General features: G+C 44.4%; 2 non-coding genes across 2 annotated transcripts; both read right to left on the bottom strand.

The window, feature by feature from the left end:
• Positions 1–4,579: 4,579 nt before the first annotated feature.
• trnah-gug (transfer RNA histidin (anticodon GUG)) lies at positions 4,580–4,651 on the bottom strand. Its single transcript has one exon. It is a non-coding gene; the product is annotated as a tRNA-His (tRNA).
• A 3,395-nt stretch (positions 4,652–8,046) lies between these two features.
• trnar-acg (transfer RNA arginine (anticodon ACG)) lies at positions 8,047–8,119 on the bottom strand. The gene has a single exon. It is a non-coding gene; the product is annotated as a tRNA-Arg (tRNA).
• Between the last annotated feature and the right edge of the window lie 12,252 nt (positions 8,120–20,371).

Here is a 20,371-nt window from a genome sequence, read left to right as displayed (position 1 = left end):
CAGACTTTTTGCAAAACAACACACACAGTGAACACTACACACACTTGTATGCATGACTGTAGACACCACACAGGACACAAGACTAATGCTGTTGACAATGTCATTTATTTTTTCCCATATACTCAAGCCAACATGGCGGAATAAAAAAACATTTCCCAGTTTTCATGAACATTACTTTTTATCCAGTGCAAAAAATAACCCCCCAACACTCCTCCCCCTCTTCCTCCTGCTTGAAGTCTTCCTCTTCCTCTTCCTCTTCCTCTACCTCCACCTCCACCTCTACCTCTGGCACGGCCTCTGCCTCCTTCTCCTCCTCCTCTTCCTCCTTCTCATCTTCACTCTTCCTCTTCCTCATCCTTCCATTTTGGTTCAGTTTGATGAACTCACCTGCTGCATTTTTATAGTGCTTAAACCTTATTGGTGTGTCTACAATTAAGCGATCTTGTGTTTGCGCGCCTGATGACAGTGTTCAATGAATTGGCACATGGGTGTGGTCATTTGGCACATGGGTGTGGTCATTTGACAGTCAGTGCTTTAGAATTGCAAGGAAGTGACATCTTGATATACTTCTGTGTCTAAATACATACAAGTGTGTTCAGTGTTGTAAATCACTGTGTGTTTTGTTTTGCACAAAGTGTGAACTGACTTATTGTGTTTAAAGTGGTGCAAATCTGAGGAAGAGTTTTGCTCCTTGAGTGTAAGGTTTTGATAATTGGGCAAACTTTAGATTTTAGCGTTTTTTCAATCGTAAAAAACTGTAACATGTCAGGCTAGCCCAAATAAATTGTCTGTTTGCTGTAACCCGAGTCAAATTTTTTTAAGTGGGTCGGACGGTAGGCAAATTCTTATTTTTTTTACTTCGAAGGCAAAAAAAATATCAAAATTTTGTCATTTTTTGAGTCGGAGTGACCACCAGGGGTCAGGCTTCAACAGTCAATGACGGAGAACGTCTCTATCAACCCGATCAGGAGACTAAATCTCACGATTTTGAGATATTTCAATCGACCTTTTGTACGTCGCTATCCTTTATTTTGGTAGCAAAGGCGAGCTGGGGGAACATGCAGGGGACACGGGCGCCGCCATGTTTGTTGTGATGACGCTGCTGGGCGTGTTTCAATCCCAGAATGCATTTGCGTTAGTCAAATTTCACACCCTGATAGAGGGTGAAATTACCATGGAAATGTCAGTGGCGCCGACGGAGTCGAACTAACTTGTAAAATGCAATAAGATGACTCTTATGCGCGAACTGTAATGATGGAGACGCATGTGGAGGACTGAAAAGGAAGACGTGCAGTGCATTATCAGTTCTTTGGGATGAAAGACAGGTTTACCAGCGTATCGAATTCGACATGGTGGTTCAGGAAAGACCGATCGGGGAGTCGCCGTTTTTTCAACAAAATGCAGATTTGTTTTATTCAGTCGGCTAGTTTCATAGCGGGTTGGTCGGGTCACAGCAAACAGACATTATTTTGCCTAGCCTCAAGTAAAATCTTTGTCTCTTTGTGGTCAGACTTGAAGCCTGTATTGTACAATTCAAATGTTAACATAATGATATTCCCTTTCCTTACTAGTGGGTCCAATAGTGCCACCCATAGGCAAAAAACTTGCAATATATTTTCAGTCACACAAATCAATAATAATAAAAAATATTCCATGTACAGATTTGCCGGTTTGCCACCTGCCTGAAGTGCTTTTTGATCCAGATAAAACGAGCAGCACCTGGAATTGTGCGTGTGACAAGCACATGGACTGGACCCGAACTCAAGTCTGTCAACACTCAACAGTACATATTTACGTAGTTCGTAGGTAAATATTCACTTGTACTTTGTGTCTGATATTTAACTTTTGTCATCGGTTTAGTTATTACCCAAATGTGTCACATAATGAATTGTTTGTGTTTAATGATTTGTTGATATTTTCTCAGTTTCTCCAGCCTGTTGACTACCGTTTTTTTCTGTTTGACTTGTCATCTGACCAGAGTTAATTTCCTTTTATAATGTGCTGGAGCTGTGGACATTTGTCTTTTCTGACTGCGCAGACAACACTTCATCCTGGACTACAGATGTTTAGAAGACACAATCTCCAGGCTCCGAGTTCATGTTGGGCATGTAATCCAGAGGAACACAAACGGATCAGATCTGTCATCCCACTCTCACAGCATAAGTCAGCTCGTCCACTTTTTACCTACAAAATGATCAAACCCTGGACCAGATATTCTTAGTGTACCATTGTAAATAAATGATTGTTAGAATTTTTTTTGTTTACTTTTTATTATTATATATTTTTTCATTGATTATAATCACATGTATATAGTTAATAATTATGCACAATAAGGGAAAGTTGGAAGGTAGTATACATATAATAATTAACGCAATTAAAATTTAGGTTAAAATTGCATATATAATTTTTTTTTATTGGTAAATTAAAACTTCATGAAAACAAGTAAACACAGGAATAATTGACTACATAATATTACACAGATCTTTGCCTACATAAGAACCACCTAAGTACTTTGTGTGGGTATGATTTCAGGGCTGAGATTAAGGATTTTCTCTTGTATAGCAGTGCTGCTAAACAATCCGTTATCTTTTTCAAATTTGTATAGCAAGTTGCATAGCAAAACACAAAAATGACAAACAATCAATATTTTCCATTGATGAAACAAGATTATTTGTTTCAAATGTATTTGTAAATATTTCATTTTAGAAAACTCTTAACAAATTAACTTTTAAAAACAAGTTTTTTGTTGAACAAATGAATTAACACCAAGTCAGATGGCCTTATTTACTACTGAAACTGGGACATCAGGTCCTGCGGCACATACGACAGAGGGAGACAATGATGAGCAGAAACAGGAGCAAAAACCTCAGCTTCCCTTTGACAACCTGTCCGGCTAGCCACGCTAGGGCCTACCCCTGAAGAGCCCGGAAGAAACTCCCCAGGGACCCTTAAAGTCTGTCCGAGAACCAACTCCGCAGAAGAGGAATTGAGGTCGCCTTTGGGGGCCGAACGCAGGGCCAACAGGACCCAGGGCAACCTGTCCACCCAACTACTGTCCACAAGCGAGGCGCGAAGAGCAGCTTTCAAAGTGCGGTGAAAACGTTCCCACATTTGCTTGTGGGTGATATGCAGTTGTCCGGTGGAGTTTAACCCCCAAACTACCAGCCACAGCATTCCACAGCTCGGAAGTAAACTGCGGGCCCCTATCTGAGCTCATGTCCAAGGGAACCCCAAAACGCGACAGCCAGCAAAAAATGAATGCCCGTACCACCTCAGCTGAAGTGGTAGACGACAGAAGAACTGCTTCAGGCTAACGCGTAGTCCGGTCTACCATAGTCAATATATGAGTAAATCCCCTGGAAGGAGGAAAAGGACCGACCAAATCTACATGGACATGCTCAAACCGCCTGTCAGGAATCAGGAATGGGCCCAGGGGAGCTTTGGTGTGGCGTTGCACCTTAGCGCGCTGGCAGGCAACACATGTTGTGGCCCAAGTCTTAACATCCTTACGGAGGCCAGGCCACACAAACTTTGCCCCCACCAGTTTAACGGAGGCCTTAACCCCGGGGTGAGACAAGGAATGAACAGCATCAAAAATCTGTTGATGCCAGCTGACAAGAACCAAAGACAGCGGTTTGCCTGTAGACACATGAGAAGGGTTGCACCAGTGTCGTGAAAAGTAATGCCATAGCGGCATAGTCCACCCCCAAATGTACAGCCCCAACCCGAGCTCGAGAGACAGTCGGTCACAAAATTATCTTTCAGCCAAGTGTTGGATGTCCGTGGTAAATTCCGAAATAGCGGAAAGCCGCCGCTGTTGCTGACCACGGTTCCGAAACTTTGGCCATGGCAAATGTCAGGGGCTTGTGGTCAACAAACAAAGTAAAGCTCCGACCTTCCAAAAGGAAACTAAAATGCCGGGTGGCTAGAAAAAGTGCCAGGAGATCTCTGTCAAACGTATTGTACTTCCTCTCTGAGTCACGCAGCTTCTTACTGAAGAAAGCCAGGGGCTGCCAGGCTCCATTAACCCACTGTTCACAAACTGCTTCGATCTGTAGTCAGGGCGAGGGGCGCTGCTGGGTCGGGATGGGCCAACAAGGCGGCTTCAGCAAGTGCAGTCTTAGCTCTGTCAAAAGCCTGCAACCTCTCTGGGGTCCACTCCACCTCCTGATTACCCTTCTTGCCCCTGAGTGCTTCGTACAAAGGGTGCATAATGTGGGCAGCCCGCGGTATAAAGCGGTTATAAAAGTTCACCATACCCAAAAACTCCTGCAGGGGTTTCACTGAACGGGGACACGGAAAAGCAAACCTGGAATCTTCTGATCCATAGTCAGACGCGTTATCCATTGCGCCACTAGCCCCTAAAACTCCAGCTTTGTGGCTCAGTTGTCAACAGTTTAAGGACAAACTGATGAATATCAGTAGAAACACTCAAACTGAGCGCTGCAATGCCTGGCATATTTTTATCATAGTGAGAATATTGTATTATTGGACATTTATGAATGCTGTCAAGCTATTTACTGTAATATTCTTATGTATGAAACTGATTGAGAAAAATGCAAAGAAATCTTGGTAGGTATGCCGTGACCTGGATTCGAACCAGGGTTGCTGCGACCACAACGCAGAGTACTTACCACTATACGATCACGGCTGCTTTTTCGTAGGGCACTGACATTTAATCAGTGGACAAAGACCAGGTTTTCGATTGGGCCTCCAAATTAACTCTTGTCTAACATTCTAGTACTTACCAGTTATTTTACACACTGAGCCTAGAATCCTCTGATCCATAGTCACATGCGTTATCCATTGTGCCCTTAGCCCCTATACCAGGGCTATTCAACTTAATTTCCCCTAGGGCCAGATTTTTCGGAGGACCAGAGGTGCACAACACGACACTACTGTATCAAAATGTTGTCAAATGTTGTGTGAAATAACATAGACAGACAGACAGAAACGCTAAAGAGCTTGATTCTGTCCTTGAAACCTTCAGTCTTACTCAGCATGTGAGAGGCCCCACCCACAGCAAAGGACACACTCTAGATCTCATAATTACAAAGGGGGTAAATATTTCAAATGTTAATGTGATCGATGTTGCTCTGTCTGATCATTTCTGTGTCTTCTTTGACCTGTCTGTTTCTCCCAAACCTCCGGTTGGTCCCGCAGTTGTTCAGAGGAGACACATAAGTGATGGCACAGGTGCACTGTTTATGGAAATGATAAACTTTGAAAATGTCTCATGTTCTAATGTAAATGATTTGTTGAACTCTGTTACATCTAGTGTTTTGAATGTTCTGGACACCATCGCCCCTATAAAGGCTAAAATGGTTAAAAATAAGCAGAAGGCGCCGTGGAGAAATGATGATTCGGTCAGGGCACAGAAAAGGGAGTGCCGCAGGGCCGAACGGAAATGGCGCAAGTCAAAGCTCCAGGTTCAAAAAGAGATTTACAAAGAAAAGCTGAACATGTACAACCTAATCTTATGTAGAACTAGGGAAAGCTATTTTTCTGAAATAATTGGAAGCTGCAGTAACAACTCGCGTGTCCTGTTTGCCACAGTAAACGGATTAACAAACCCTCCAGCCCAGCTGCCGTTAGAACTCATTTCCACATCCAAGTGTAATGAGTTTGCATTATTCTTTAATGACAAAGTTCAGGGCATTAAAAATGCTATAAATCCCACAATGCAAAAAATTACCCTAAAACCACCAAGACACTTAGAGCTAACTCACTTTGCACCAGTAACTGACAAAACTGTCCATGAGATCATCACCAGTCTGAGTTCATCTACATGCTGCCTTGATGTGTTACCCACCAAATTTCTAAAGTCTGTGCTGAACAGTTTGTTAGCACCATTCACTCACATAGTTAACATGTCGCTTCAATCTGGAACATTCCCAATGTCTTTGAAAACTGCGGTCATAAAGCCTCTCCTAAAGAAGAGCAGTCTTGATGCCCCAGTACTGAGTCATTACCGGCCCATCTCTAATCTGCCATTTTGGGGCAAAGTCCTTGAAAAGGTTGTTTACCAACAGCTCACAGATTTTCTCTTAATAAACAACTCATTTGATGTTTTTCAGTCAGGTTTTAGACCTCATCACAGCACTGAGACTGCTCTTGTCAAGGTGACAAATGACATCCGCCTGAACAATGACACGGGCAAAGCCTCAGTCTTAATTCTGTTAGATCTGAGTGCTGCTTTTGACACTGTCGATCATGGGATCCTCTTACAGAGACTAGAGGACTGGGTAGGCATCACTGGCACTGCCCTAAACTGGTTAAGGTCCTATCTGGAAGACAGGGAGTACTTTGTTGAAATTGGTAGCTGTGTCTCAGACCACATGACCCTGACCTGTGGAGTGCCCCAAGGGTCAGACCTGGGTCCCCTTCTGTTCAACCTCTACATGCTGCCGTTGGGTCAGTTGATACGCAGTGAAAATGTGTCCTATCACAATTATGCAGACGACACTCAGATCTATGTTTCACTATCGGCAGGTGACTATGGACCAGTAGATTCACTCTGTCACTGCATCCAACAGATCAGTGTGTGGATGCAAAACAACTTCCTCCAGCTGAACTCAGACAAGACTGAAATAATCGTTTTTGGCCCACAGAAACAAAGAAAAGTGTTAGCGGTCACCTCCAGAGTCTCGCTCTGAAACCTACAAACCAAATTAGAAATCTGGGGGTAATAATGGACTCAGACTTGAACTTTAATTGCCACGTCAAATCAAAAACATCAGCAGCTTTTTACCATCTAAAAAACATTGCCAAAATCAAAAATATAGTGTCAAAACCAGATTTAGAGAGACTTATCCACGCGTTTGTCTCCAGTAGATTAGACTACTGTAACGGCCTGCTCACTGGTCTCTCCAAACGAGCTGTAAAACAGCTGCAGTACATCCAGAACGCTGCTGCTCGGGTCCTGACCAGAACCAGGAAGTATGATCACATTAGTCCTGTTCTCAGGTCTCTGCACTGGCTCCCTGTGGCTCAGAGAATAGACTTTAAAGCAGCTCTGCTTGTGTACAAGTCTCTCCATGGCCTAGCACCAAAGTACATCTTGGATATGTTAGTGCCATATGAACCATCGCGGACTCTGAAGACCTCAGGGACCGGCCTCCTGCTGGTGCCCAGAGTCAGGACAAAACATGGGGAATCTGCGTTTCAGTTTTATGCAGCTAAAATCTGGAACAGTCTTCCTGAAGATGTGAGACAGGCTTCTACTCTGACAATGTTCAAATCTAAGCTAAAAACAGTTTTGTTTAGCTGCGCATATGACTGAAAGGATTTTTTCTTTGAACTCTTCTCTTTTGTTTGTGATTTTATTAGTTTAGAAAATCAGTTGGATTGATAATTTTTAATTTAGTTAATTTTATTGTATTTCTGTAATTTCTTTGTGATTTGAATGCATTTTTTCCTGCTGTGTGAAGCACTTTGAATTGCCTTGTGTATGAAATGTGCTCTACAAATAAACTTGCCTTGCCTTGCCTTGCCTTGCCATACCAAATGCTTTAGCAACATTCCTTTGCAAAATTACCCATCCAGTACCGAACCTGAATTAAAACTAGGACTAGACGAATACCAACCAGGTCTGAACCAGAACTAACCCTGAATCAAAGCAGGTGGAAAGCAAAATTCAGCAAGGCCTTAACCAAGACCAAACCAGGTCTAACCTAGTGCTAACACAGAATTAAACCCGTAAACAAGATGATTATTTTTTTTAAATTGATTTCAAAGATGGGTTGTGGACTGGAGTATATCAACTGGAGGGTCTGATGGACTGCTGCATACAAAATGCAGTGTACATAGGCTATACTACCACATCTACTTTTTGATACTGGGGTCTGACATCAAATCAGTGTACAAAGACCAATCTATCACCAAAAAACAAAAACGATACACAGTAGTTTTACTTGCTTAAAAATTGAGAAGATAGAAGACAGAATCTGGTTTGATCTTCCAAATGAACCCTTGGTTTAACATTAAAGGATTTACCACTTATTTATTTCACACTGATCAACTGACCGTTTAAGTTAAAATTTGATGCGAGCTAGCCAGGAGTCGAACCTAGAATCTTCTGATCCGTAGTCAGACGCGTTATCCATTGCGCCACTAGCCCCTAAAACTCCAGCTTTGTGGCTCAGTTGTCCAGAGTTTAAGGACAAACTGATGAATCTGTAGAAACACTCAAACTGAGCACTGCAATGCCTGGCATATTTCTATCATAGTGAGAATATTGTATTATTGGACATTTATGAATGCTGTCAAGCTATCTATTTACTGTAATATTCTTATGTATGAAACTGATTGAGAAAAATGCAAAGAAATCTTGGTAGGTATGCAGTGACCCGGATTCGAACCGGGGTTGCTGCGACCACAACGCAGAATACTTTGTAGCATATATAATGCTGCAGTGCATTAAAATTAGAGTTGGACTAGTACCAGAAGTTTAAGGTTCGGCTCGGAGGAAAATGAGGTGTATTCAATGAGACAACTGACAAAATGCTTGTAGCGCTGAGTGGTGTTATTTACAGTGATTGACAAATATATACAATATTTACAGTTGTGCACAATTAGAATAATGGTCCATATTTCTGAACTTAATCAGTTCAACGCGTTAACAAAGTTCCAAGTGCAGTGCTGCATAGCTCAGTCCACAAAAATAGAATCCACGGGTAACTTCCAAGGGTTTCAGAGTATGAATCAGTTTATCCACTAGCAGGGGATATTGTGTAGGATATAATGTATGTGTGGGGAGCGGCTGCAGCGCCTCCTACCGCACCGGCAGATGTTTGCACTCTCTCGGTTCGTTCTGGTTTCTTTAGCTCGCCATCCAGTTCTGGAACCTGGCCTGTTCAAAACAGGACCATGAATAAACAAAAACAAAATTATTATTATTAATTAATAATAATAATTATAATTCAACATTAGATCATGCTTAGATACAATATTTCATGTCATCTGTTCATCTCAATCAGTAATTAATATTCCCAGTGTTTTGGGCATAAATAGTTACAGTGTTGAGCATAAAGTGAAATTAACTTTTAATAATTTAACTTTAAATCATTAGATTTCAGTGTCAGATTCAGCAAAAGTTGAAGTGCAAAAATGATACAATTTAACATGAACGAGTGCAGCCAGCGCCCGCACCGGCTGACAAGTCCGTGTTAACTGATTCAATCAACAGTAGCATAGCATGTTAGCTTCGAACAATAACAAAGCACTCACCAGGTCCACTTTAAGTATATCAGTCAAACAAAACACAAGATCACAGGCAGAGGCATCTGCAAAGTCGATGGCCTAACAGTGAATAAGCAGAATATCCGTAAAATGATAAGTTTAGAGGGCTAACCGCCTACCTGCAGCCGCTTAACAACCTGGAGGCCCACACTCCTCCCGAACAACCGCGCGCGGCCATGTTTTAAAGAGCTTAGCGCCGCAAATCTCGCGATACGTGTGCGAAGTCTCGCGATAGTTCGGCAGAGACAGACCAGGCAGGCAAAAATGAAGCAAAGGGACCAGGCAGGCAAAACGGAGGCAGAAACGGTCCAGGAGCAGAAAATCACCTGGGTTACACCCTCCCCCCTTTAGATCATGCACGTCCCGTTGTATGGGATCTATACGAGTATTATAATTTAGAGACGGAGTCTGCTGCAGGAGTGAAACTAAGGACCTCAGCATAAACATTAGACAGGCTGTGAATTAAGTTTTGAACAACTGATATTAGTGGGTTACCCAGTGTGGAATAGCCAAGACGCTGAGGTGGTTGGCGATTACGACGCGAACGTCTAGCCCCTATGTCACCCTCTGGTGACTCAGATTGAACCGGCCCAAGATCCCCAGCTTCCAGAGGTATTTCAGCCCCGGACAAAGAGTCTTCAGGCACATTATTGGGTAATTCTCTGCCCTCAGGTAGATCGATGGATTCAGGTGAGGCAATTTCATCTTCTGACTCATTGCTGCTGAGTGTTGCTGGAACTTCTGCCTCAGCTGGTCTGGATTCTCCTGCAGGTACATGGTTCTCAGATAGTGTTGCAGTTGACAGGCTTCCAGCAGAAGGTTGTGGCAGTGGAAGCGCCGAGTCAGTGATATTGGTTTCTGGCATTTGCTCCAGTTCACAGGCTCCTTCCACACCAAATCTCACCGGAAGCTGAGGAGAATACTCAAGGATGACAGACTCAGTCTCCCATTCATCCTCACTCTCCGGCGCAGGATCAGCTTGTTGACTCTGGCTACGAGTGGGTGGTCTTCGAGCAGGAGCAGATTCTTGGGAGTCCTCAGAGACACAGTCTGGTAGAAACCCACAGGGCAGAAGAAGGTCGCGGTGGAGCGTGCGAGTAGCCCCATCCCTGGTCTCTGGTTTCACAATGTAGACTGGGAGATCACCGGCACGTTGAACAACCACATAAACCTCTTGCTCCCACTTATCCGCGAGCTTGTGTTTTCCACGGATTCTGACATTTCGTACAAGAACACGATCACCAATTTCTAAACTTGCAGGTTTTACACGCTGATCAAATCGGCTTTTATTCTTTTGACCGGACTTTTGGGCATTCTGGGATGCAAGTTTGTAACTTTCTTCAAGACGTGCTTTCAGACTCTTCACATATTGGGAGTGCGAAGATGAAAGCGATTCACGCACTGGTAAGCCAAAAGCCAAGTCAACCGGGAGCCGTGGCAATCGCCCAAACAGAAGTTCATAAGGCGTGAAGCCAGTCACATCATTACGAGTACAGTTATATGCATGAACAAGTGGCTTAACATAGTCCTTCCACTTTGACTTCTGCTTGCTCTCGAGCGTTCCAAGCATGCCCAAGAGAGTTCGATTAAAGCGCTCGACCGGATTACCCCTCGGGTGGTATGGAGTAGTTCGAGTCTTCTTGATCCCAGCCACATCACAAAGTTCTTTAATCAGCCGTGACTCAAAGTCTGGTCCTTGATCTGAATGTAAGCGTTCGGGAATTCCATAATAGACCATAAAGTCATTCCATAAACATCTGGCAACAGTTTTAGCTTTCTGATTTGCAGTTGGAATTGCGACAGCAAATTTTGTAAAGTGATCAGTTAACACCAGAATGTCTTTTGTATTGCTACTATCCGGTTCAATTGATAAAAAGTCCATGCACAATAGTTCCAGAGGGCGAGTAGTTTGAATATTCACCAATGGAGCCGCTCTTTCAGGTGGTGTTTTGCGTCGCACGCACCGGTCACAAGTCTTGATAAAGTGCTCCACATCGGCTGCCATCTTTGGCCAGAAGAACCGTTGTCGCACTAAATCCAGCGTCCGCTCTATGCCCACATGCCCCATGTCATTGTGGAGGCTTTTCAGAACTGTAGAACGCAAGGCTGGTGGCAAAACGAGTTGAAGAACAACTTTATCCTCCTCCCGCTTTCGTCTGTAAAGGACTCCATCCTCCAACTCCAACCGATTCCACTCCCGTAACAGCAGGGGGAGCTCAGGAAGTTCCTTTCGAACGCCAGGAGGAATCTTTTCTCCAGTATTCAGCTGGTGGATGACTTCTCGAACTGCAGGATCGGCACACTGTTCATCCCTCAAATCTGTGTGTGAAAAAGAGGGAATGACAGGTAAACCGTGCAACTCTTCTTCAGCAAAGCCAGCAGGGATGACTTCTGCAGAAACTGTAAGGGACTCGACCAGTGTAACGTCAGAGTGACTCAACCGGGATCGATGAAACGTCCGAACAAGGCTGCTCTGACAGATGGCGTCGACGATGTCAGGTGATAGCTCTGCAGTCTCGACTGGCCCAGATGCTAGCTGGTGAATGAGGTTCCATTCTTTCCTTGCGTGAACGTCGTCTGGAACTTCTGCATGACAAAGTCTAGAAAGAGCATCAGCATCAAAATTATGTTTACCAGCACGATATTGCATTTTGAAAGAGTATGTGGACAATGCAGCTAACCACCTGTGGCTTGTGGCATCGAGTTTTGCAGATGTGAGTACGTAAGTGAGAGGATTGTTGTCTGTAACTACTGTGAAGTTTGCACCATATAAATAATCGTGAAACTTTTCAGTAACACTCCATTTTAAAGCGAGAAATTCAAGTTTATGTGCTCCATATCGAGACTCACTTTGAGACAAGCCTCTGCTTGCATAGGCGATGACTCGGAGCTGACCATCTTGTTCTTGATAAAGAACAGCTCCCAAACCGATAGTACTAGCGTCCGTGTGCAGGATATAAGGCAATTTTGGATTGGCGAAACCAAGCACAGGAGCAGATGTTAGCTTCTCGATAATGCTTTTGAAAGCAGCTTGACATTCTGGAGTCCATCTGTCTCCAAAAGACTGCTTCGGGTCATGGTACTTCACAGTAGGACTTTTGTCTTTAGTAGACCGATGGACGGGTGCATAGCCACGGGTAAGGGTGTTGAGGGATTTCACAATTGTGGCATAGTCTCTGATAAACCTCCGATAATATCCTGCGAAACCGAGGAAGGACCGAAGCTTCTTGAGGTTTCGGGGAACTGGCCAGGATTTGAGTGAGGATGTCTTCTCGGAGTCCGTTGCTACACCCCTCTCAGACACCACATGTCCAAGGTAACGCACACTAGACTGGAAAAACTTGCATTTATCAGGAGACAACTTCAAACCAAACTCCTTGAGACGGTGGAGAACGTTCAATAGCCGCTTCTCATGTTCTTCTAAAGTGTCAGAAAATATTATAATATCATCAAGGAACACAAGAACTTCCTTGAGGTTTAAATCCCCCATACATTTCTCCATGAGTCTCTGGAAGGTACTAGGAGCATTTGTTACCCCCTGCGGCATTCTATTCCATTCCCAGAAACCTAGTGGCGTAACAAAAGCAGTTTTAAACTTGTCAGCTTCATCCATTTGTATCTGATAATACCCAGATTTAAGATCCAAAACTGTGAACCATTTAGATCCAGTAAGAGCGGAGAACGACTCCTCAAGGTTTGGCAGAGCATAGGCATCTTTTATAGTCTGTAAATTCAGCTTCCGATAGTCGATGCAGAGCCTCACATCGCCATTCCGTTTACGGACCACCACGATTGGGGAAGCAAAGGGTGACTCTGACTCCCGGATGATGCCAGCTTCAAGCAGGTCTCGCAAATGGCTGCGAACAGCTTCAATGTCGTGGGGATGGATTGGCCTGGCTCGTTGCTTGAACGGTGTTTCGTCATGGAGCTTGATGTTATGCTTAACTTTATCCGTACAACCAAAATCCAGATCGTTGCAAGAAAACACTTCAGTCATTTGGTTAAGCCTAGATGTTATTCGCTCTTTCCAGTCAGCTGGAATTGGAGAATCTCCAAAATTGTACTCCAAAGTGTCTTGCTGGGATTTAGATGGAGTCTGAGTGTAGTTAACAGTTTGTTGGGCAAGGATGGTTGGAGAAGCTGCAATGTCTGCGATGACAGCTGCTGCAGGAATAAGCACATTATGTTCAGATTCGTTTCGGATGACAACAGGAACTTTGTATGGAGCACGGGTCGGGAGCGTGATGAGGCAACTCTGAACACACAGACCACCAGGAAGTGGTGATGTGGGGTGTTCAATTGTGGCCCATTGGACTGTAGAGGGGTCATTCACTCTGGCAGAGCCCTCCAAGACAACAGTCTGCCCCGCTGGAACTAAAGCTGTCGTCTGACTCAGCAACCTTACAGTTCCGGCACTGCCCTCTCGGCTCTGTTGATATTTCAATTGCAGGAGCTTCAGGACTGCACAATAACCTTTGGCGGATGGTTGGAAGTTTGAGACATCACTGCCGAGGTACTGCTCATATAATTGCTCCAGAGTGTTCATACCAATTAAAACAGGTGAATTGGAATCAGGATGGGCATCCGGCACAACCAAGGCAAGTGTTGGAACTTCAAAGTCAACTCCCAAGAAATCTTTTGGAAAGGTAATAGTTATTTCCACATAGCCGAGGTAAGGAACTGACTGACCAGCTGCTCCCTCCACCTGTAGTAAATTGTAGAGTGGATTCACCGGTTGTTCACTGAGGGTCTCATTATAAAATGAGACTGGAACTGTAGTCACCTGTGACCCAGTATCCAAGAGACAGTAGTGGCTCAGTCCAGAAACTTTAACAATGGAGGAACACTTTGAGCCCACCAGCCCCTTTGGAAGTTGGATTGGCATATTGTTCTTTGATTGTAACATTTCAGCACATTTAACATTCTTCTTCTCTTTCTTGGGACAGGTTTGGTCCCCCTTGGCTCCCATCTGTCCCACAACAGGAACCTGACTTAGTTTAAATGTCTGGAGGAAGTGTTCTGCTGTCTTCTGGAAAACAGTTTCTTTTTTCTATCAACCAGTGCAGGATTTGGCTCATTTTCACATTGTGGACGAATGTGGCCATCTTCCCCGCATCGGAAACAGTAACCGGGCTTGGACTGAGGAAATGTTGGTCGACGTGCCTGTTGTGGTATAGTTTTTTCATTAAAGTGTGGCTTGGCAGAAGCCCTCTGATTGCCAGCCGTTAGCATAGCAAGCTGCCGCTGGACATCAGCTAGTTGTTCTGCGAGCTGCTCCGTGATGTTTGTCAAAGCAGCAACTGCCCCTCCTTCAAGATCAGGACGCGTGAACTGTGCATGGGCAGTGACTTTCTGGCGCGTAGACCCCAGGTGTTGCTTCATCCTCATAGCTTTAGCGGCTTCCCGGTCCTCTTCTGTGCGCAAGAGTAGTAACAGTTCTGCAAACGTGGGTGGTCGAGTCTTTTTCTGCTTCAGCTGAAGCTCTGCTATTAGTGTATTATCCCAGCACCCTCGACAAAACTGATTCAACAGGTGCCGGTTGACATCAGACTCAATAACTCCTCCCCTTTTTAAAGCAGAGTTCAAGGCAGCCTGGAGCCGCTGAAGATAAGCAGATGGTCTCTCACCAGTGTCCTGAAAGGTGTCCATAAATTTAGCAAACAATTCATCTCCATCTTGAACAGTTCCATAAGCAGAGTCAAGAGTATCCAAATATACTGCGGGTATTGTATCGGAACGCAGGTGCTTCACCACCTCAGCCGCTGGAGGCAGGAGACTGTCGACTATCCTCCGGGAGCGCTGGAGATCAGACACAGACGGATCCCTTAACAGCAGGTCAACTCCCGACCTCCAAGTTTCATAATCCGCCTCATGTGCAGGTCGGGGGGGCAGCCGTCCAGAGAATGCCCTGAGCCGCTGATGGTGTATAGCACCCTCCTCATTCTTCACAATGTGTTCAACCACATATCTCTGGATCTCAGGCGGATGGACGTCCACGCTGGGGATTGTGCGTTTCATCTCTGGTTGTGGTCCGGTGGTGGGTGAAGGACGTGTAGAGGATGTAGAGGACTCTGCGTCAGCCAGTTCTTCACCACGAGCAGTCAGCTGGGGATCAGTGATAGACAGTCCAATCTGAGTCATCATAGTTTTTAAAACTTCAGTAAAATCAACCCCGGTGAGTTTAGCAATGTTATGCAAATCAGAAAGGTACGACTTTGTTTTAGTTTTAGCAAAGTGTTCGGTATAAACAGTGGAAAGCTCAGAAATACAAAAAGTATCCGTCTTTTTAGCAGTAACAAAAGTGTAGGGTAATATGGGACGCAATGCTTCCAACGCAGAACCGCTTGCAAATTCAACTACTAACGCACCATCAAACTCAAACTCCGGTTCAGAAATGATTACATTATTATGAATAGAGCCATATTGTTTTAGAAAGTCAATAATTTCATCTTCTACTTTCTCTGTTATGCCCTCAACCAGAACAGCATTTGGAATTTTTATGCCATATCTCAAAAATACATCAATTTTTGACAATATTTTGCAAATGAATAAAATGAAAATGAACAATGCACATTAAACACAACCCAATTCCTCCTGGCTAGCTCGCCACATTTATGTAGCATATATAATGCTGCAGTGCATTAAAATTAGAGTTGGACTAGTACCAGAAGTTTAAGGTTCGGCTCGGAGGAAAATGAGGTGTATTCAATGAGACAACAGAAAAATAGAGCCTTACAAAAATAAATTGATTTGATTTGATTTGATTTGACAACTGACAAAATGCTTGTAGCGCTGAGTGGTGTTATTTACAGTGATTGACAAATATATACAATATTTACAGTTGTGCACAATTAGAATAATGGTCCATATTTCTGAACTTAAATCAGTTCAACGCGTTAACAAAGTTCCAAGTGCAGTGCTGCATAGCTCAGTCCACAAAAATAGAATCCACGGGTAACTTCCAAGGGTTTCAGAGTATGAATCAGTTTATCCACTAGCAGGGGATATTGTGTAGGATATAATGTATGTGTGGGGAGCGGCTGCAGCGCCTCCTACCGCACCGGCAGATGTTTGCACTCTCTCGGTTCGTTCTGGTTTCTTTAGCTCGCCATCCAGTTCTGGAACCTGGCCTGTTCAAAACAGGACCATGAATAAACAACAAAATTATTATTATTACTTAATAATAATAATTATAATTCAACATTAGATCATGCTTAGATACAATATTTCATGTCATCTGTTCATCTCAATCAGTAATTAATATTCCCAGTGTTTTGGGCATAAATAGTTACAGTGTTGAGCATAAAGTGAAATTAACTTTCAATAATTTAACTTTAAATCATTAGATTTCATTGTCAGATTCAGCAAAAGTTGAAGTGCAAAAATGATACAATTTAACATGAACGAGTGCAGCCAGCGCCCGCACCGGCTGACAAGTCCGTGTTAACTGATTCAATCAACAGTAGCATAGCATGTTAGCTTCGAACAATAACAAAGCACTCACCAGGTCCACTTTAAGTATATCAGTCAAACAAAACACAAGATCACAGGCAGAGGCATCTGCAAAGTCGATGGCATAACAGTGAATAAGCAGAATATCCGTAAAATGATAAGTTTAGAGGGCTAACCGCCTACCTGCAGCCGCTTAACAACCTGGAGGCCCACACTCCTCCCGAACAACTGCGCTTTGTTTTAAAGAGCTTAGCGCCGCAAATCTCGCGATACGTGTGCGAAGTCTCGCGATAGTTCGGCAGAGACGGACCAGGCAGGCAAAAATGAAGCAAAGGGACCAGGCAGGCAAAACGGAGGCAGAAACGGTCCAGGAGCAGAAAATCACCTGGGTTACAACTTACCACTATACGATCACGGCTGCTTTTTTCAAGCTGACCGTTTTCAAGTTAAAATTTGATGCGAGCTAGCCCGGAGTTGAACCTAGAATCTTCTGGTCCGTAGTCAGACAAGTTATCCATTGCGCCACTAGCCCCTAAAACTCCAGCTTTGTGGCTCAGTTGTCCAGAGTTTAAGGACAAACTGATGAATATCAGTAGAAACACTCAAACTGAGCACTGCAATGCCTGGCATATTTCTATCATAGTGAGAATATTGTATTATTGGACATTTATGAATGCTGTCAAGCTATCTATTTACTGTAATATTCTTATGTATGAAACTGATTGACAAAAATGCAAAGAAATCTTGCTAGGTATGCCGTGACCCGGATTCGAACCGGGGTTGCTGCGACCACAACGCAGAGTACTTACCACTATACGATCACGGGCGCTTTTTCGTAGGGCACTGACATTTAATCAGTGGACAAAGACCAGGTTTTTGTTTGGGCCTCCAAATTAGCTCTTGTCTAACGTTCTAGTACTTACCAGTTATTTTACACACTGAGCCTAGAATCCTCTGATCCATAGTCACATGCGTTATCCATTGTGCCCTTAGCCCCTATACCAGGGCTATTCAACTTAATTTCCCCTAGGGCCAGATTTTTCGGAGGACCGGAGGTGCCTAACACGACACTACTGTATCAAAATGTTGTCAAATGTTGTGTGAAATAACATACCAAATGCTTTAGCAACATTCCTTTGCAAAATTACCCATCCAGTACCGAACCTGAATTAAAACTAGGACTAGACGAATACCAACCAGGTCTGAACCAGAACTAACCCTGAATCAAAGCAGGTGGAAGGCAAAATTCAGCAAGGCCTTAACCAAGACCAAACCAGGTCTAACCTAGTGCTAACACAGAATTAAACCCGTAAACAAGATGATTATTTTTTTTAAATTGATTTCAAAGATGGGTTGTGGACTGGAGTATATCAACTGGAGGGTCTGATGGACTGCTGCATACAAAATGCAGTGTACATAGGCTATACTACCACATCTACTTTTTGATACTGGGGTCTGACATCAAATCAGTGTACAAAGACCAATCTATCAACAAAAAACAAAAACGATACACGGTAGTTTTACTTGCTTAAATATTGAGAAGATAGAAGACAGAATCTGGTTTGATCTTCCAAATGAACCCTTGGTTTAACATTAAAGGATTTACCACTTATTTATTTCACACTGATCAACTGACCGTTTTCAAGTTAAAATTTGATGCGAGCTAGCCAGGAGTCGAACCTTCTGATCCGTAGTCAGACGCGTTATCCATTGCGCCACTAGCCCCTAAAACTCCAGCTTTGTGGCTCAGTTGTCCAGAGTTTAAGGACAAACTGATGAATATCAGTAGAAACACTCAAACTGAGCACTGCAATGCCTGGCATATTTCTATCATAGTGAGAATATTGTATTATTGGACATTTATGAATGCTGTCAAGCTATCTATTTACTGTAATATTCTTATGTATGAAACTGATTGAGAAAAATGCAAAGAAATCTTGCTAGGTATGCCGTGACCCGGATTCAAACCGGGGTTGCTGCGACCACAACGCAGAGTACTTACCACTATACGATCACAGCTGCTTTTTCATAGGGCACTGACATTTAATCAGTGGACAAAGACCAGGTTTTTGTTTGGGCCTCCAAATTAGCTCTTGTCTAACATTCTTACCAGTTATTTTACACACTGAGCCTAGAATCCTCTGATCCATAGTCACATGCGTTATCCATTGTGCCCTTAGCCCCTATACCAGGGCTATTCAACTTAATTTCCCCTGGGGCCAGATTTTTCGGAGGACCAGAGGTGCACAACACGACACTACTGTATCAAAATGTTGTCAAATGTTGTGTGAAATAACATACCAAATGCTTTAGCAACATTCCTTTGCAAAATTACCCATCCAGTACCGAACCTGAATTAAAACTAGGACTAGACGAATACCAACCAGGTCTGAACCAGAACTAACCCTGAATCAAAGCAGGTGGAAAGCAAAATTCAGCAAGGCCTTAACCAAGACCAAACCAGGTCTAACCTAGTGCTAACACAGAATTAAACCCGTAAACAAGATGATTATTTTTTTTAAATTGATTTCAAAGATGGGTTGTGGACTGGAGTATATCAACTGGAGGGTCTGATGGACTGCTGCATACAAAATGCAGTGTACATAGGCTATACTACCACATATACTTTTTGATACTGGGGTCTGACATCAAATCAGTGTACAAAGACCAATCTATCAACAAAAAACAAAAACGATACACAGTAGTTTTACTTGCTTAAAAATTGAGAAGATAGAAGACAGAATCTGGTTTGATCTTCCAAATGAACCCTTGGTTCAACATTAACCCTTTAGGCGCCAGAGATTATGGATGAAATAAATGTATAAATAAAAAACTTCCTGAGATAAAGAGAACTGAAGCCGGGGCACAGCTCTGGGTCGGCAGTGCCCCTGGAGGCCCGTAGAAGCTCCACACTCCAGTTGATTCTTGGATAAAAGGGCACCCAGCCGGTCTCGAACTCGCGTGAGGCGGAGCAGGGATCATCCACCCCGCACACGGCCAGACTTTGCCCGGCCAGGGAGCACCTTCTGCGGGTCGGAGGCTCCGGGTCGGAGCCCCTGGAGCCTGGAGCCCTCACCGGGCCCCGAACTCGGCTGCCGGAGGCAGTGCAGTGCCTCATGGATAAAAGGGCACCCAGCCGGTCTCGAACTCGCGTGAGGCGGAGCAGGGATCATCCACCCCGCACACGGCCAGACTTTGCCCGGCCAGGGAGCACCTTCTGCGGGTCGGAGGCTCCGGGTCGGAGCCCCTGGAGCCTGGAGCCCTCACCGGGCCCCGAACTCGGCTGCCGGAGGCAGTGCAGTGCCTCATGGATAAAAGGGCACCCAGCCGGTCTCGAACTCGCGTGAGGCGGAGCAGGGATCATCCACCCCGCACACGGCCAGACTTTGCCCGGCCAGGGAGCACCTTCTGCGGGTCGGAGGCTCCGGGTCGGAGCCCCTGGAGCCTGGAGCCCTCACCGGGCCCCGAACTCGGCTGCCGGAGGCAGTGCAGTGCCTCATGGATAAAAGGGCACCCAGCCGGTCTCGAACTCGCGTGAGGCGGAGCAGGGATCATCCACCCCGCACACGACCAGACTTTGCCCGGGGAAGGGCCACTCTGGCTGGGCATGGCCCCCACTGAGCACCCCCTGGAACCCCTGGAGCCCCCGGAGCACCTCCAGAGCCACCCCCCACTCCTC

This window comes from Eucyclogobius newberryi, unplaced genomic scaffold, assembly GCF_026437365.1.
Source record: "Eucyclogobius newberryi isolate DKJ021-1_F unplaced genomic scaffold, fEucNew1.0.hap1 SCAF_10, whole genome shotgun sequence".
In the NCBI taxonomy this organism is placed as follows: domain Eukaryota; kingdom Metazoa; phylum Chordata; class Actinopteri; order Gobiiformes; family Gobiidae; genus Eucyclogobius; species Eucyclogobius newberryi.
This window is presented reverse-complemented; position numbering and strand designations above follow the sequence as displayed.